This window comes from Gymnoscopelus braueri (assembly GCF_963280865.1).
Source record: "Gymnoscopelus braueri genome assembly, chromosome: 2".
Taxonomy (NCBI): Eukaryota; Metazoa; Chordata; class Actinopteri; order Myctophiformes; family Myctophidae; genus Gymnoscopelus; species Gymnoscopelus braueri.
In genome coordinates this window covers 61,687,181-61,689,680 of record NC_137604.1, presented here as the reverse complement: position 1 = coordinate 61,689,680, position 2,500 = coordinate 61,687,181, and positions in this window count along the sequence as shown.

Sequence of the window (2,500 nt, the reverse complement as noted above, 5' to 3'; positions counted from 1 at the left end):
TTTTCTTGGTTTATTTGGTTTATTTACACACTTTTTGGATTCATGATGTGTCAGGATCTGTGTCCTTTATCTTATTCTGTAGTATCGTTCCTACTGTGTCCTGTTCAGTCTCAGCCAATCATGTGTTGATTGTAGTTATGTTTCACCATGTGTCCTGTTAGCCTGAGTCTATATAAACCTCCCTGTGTTCAATGATCTTTGGTCAGATTACAATCATTGTTACAGCGTGTTTCTGGCCAGCTGTAAGCCTATTTGGTGTTAATACTGTACATATCTGCTTACTTGCCTTGTTCTGCTTCTGGGCCCTCACCTGACACGCACCGTGACAGATGTGTCTTTTCCAGACATTTAACATAAACCCTCAACACTTAGTAAACTTTACATTTGGCTCTGTACTTGGTGTCTTCTTTTTGCCTCTACACCAAACTTCTTAATCAAAAATAGCAGATCTACAAGCTGACAACGCGTCACAGCACGTCGCGTTATCAGCTTGTAGATCTGCTATTTTCGGTGAATGTTTCCCTCAGAATAGGGATGCTTGCAATGGCTCAAGTGGTTAGTGTAAAAAAGAAAGAAAAAGAGAAACAAAATGTTCAATTTGGTGGACCCCCTGTAGTACCTCTGAGGACCCCCTAGGGGTCCCGGACCCCCTGTTGAAGAACCCTAAGCTAGAGTTTACAGCCTGCTTAGAGATGACAGCAGGCTGCAGAGAGTGACCTGTCACCCACATCACACGAGAAGAGAAGCAGACGTCGGCCATACGACCCAAAAATAGATGATCTGCTATTTATATGACGAAAGATATGAATCAGATTGATGATTCATTTATACGACGAAGTATGGCTTCAAGCTACTTTTTACAAGAGGAAATAGACTGAACATGTTTTTTTTTTCTTGGATGATGGACATTGTACGTTTTACTCCTGTACAATTTGACAGCATTAGTTACTAGTTACAGATTTAGATAATTAATACGGAACATACAATAAGTGATACATGATGATGTATTGTTGTAGGTTGATCACAATTTACACATTTTCGATTGTAGCTATAACCATTATTTTATACTTTGGCTATTCAAAAATAGCAGATATACAGTACAAGCTCAGCACGGCTATGAGCTTGTAGATCTGCAATTTTTTTCAAGTCATTGAATTTTTTTTTTTTTAAGCGAACATTTGTAACTCAAATCTTTGCTTCTGGGGGTCCCTGAAAATGTATATTTTGAGATGGGGGTCGGCGGCCAAATACATATAATTTTGGGGGTCCTTGACATGAAAAAGCTAGAGCACCACTGATATTATAGCAACATACTGTTAGGATTTAGGAAACAATTTTAGATATGTATTTGGCCGCAAAAAGTTTCGTTCCGTTTTGTTCTCTTTAAAAAAAAATCAATATTCAAATTCAAAGATCTGCAAAAAAAATCAAGACGTTTCAAAAATAGCAGATCTACAAGCTAAATATTGAATAGCCAAATAAATCAAAAAATGTCACCTTGGTCTTTGTACTGTCCTGTATAAAACATATAGCTGGAAAATGTTTAACTCAAATCTTTTGCGGGATTCAAATGTCTTCACTCTATGCGTTATAAGCTTGTAGAGCTGATATTTTTGAATAGCCAAAGTATAACATATTATAATCGCAGGCCTTTTACTTGTAACAGAGTATTTCTCTATTGTGGTGTGTTGATACTTTTACTTAAGTAATAAATGTGAGTACTTCTTCTAACAGTGTCTGAATGTAACCGTGGCGAAAGGGAAAGTGGTCTCTGTAAAACTAAGTTGGCTCTGTGTCCTTGGTCTTTGTACCGTCCTGTATAAAACACACAGTCCTATATAGCTGGCCGTGTGTTTGTTTCTGCTCGCTTGCCAGCCGCCCCACAGCCAGCTCATTACTAAAACACAAATACACCAAAACACCATACATCACACAGCCAGCTCATTACTATACACCAAAACACCATGCATGGGTGAAATGCTAATCCTCACTGTCAGGGGGGAACCTTGTATGTCCATTGTAGTTATTATTTGAATACTTTTCATTGGTTCAATATGTATAAGACCCACACACACTTTCACTTTCACTTATCGTCACTATGTAAAAAAATGTTTTAATGAATAAAATGTAATTGTGTCCATTTTGTATGGTATGCTGACCCATTAAGACCTGAAGCCAATACTACAAATGTCTTCTACAGTTTTATGAAAAACGTATGTTTCTATATCAGTCTCAATCTTTTAATGTCAAGGACCCCCAAAATTATGTATTTGGCCGCGGACCCCATCTCAAAATATTTTGTTCCAGGGGGTCTCAGAAGCAAAGATTGAGTTAAAAATGTTCGCTTTAAAAAATATATATATATTCAAAGATTTGCACACATTTTCACGATTTTTCAAAAATAGCAGATCTACAAGCTCATAGCGCGGCACTCGCTATGCGCTTGTAGATCTGCTATTTTTGAATAGCCAAAAGTGTCAAATATAGCTTTTTAGCTCAA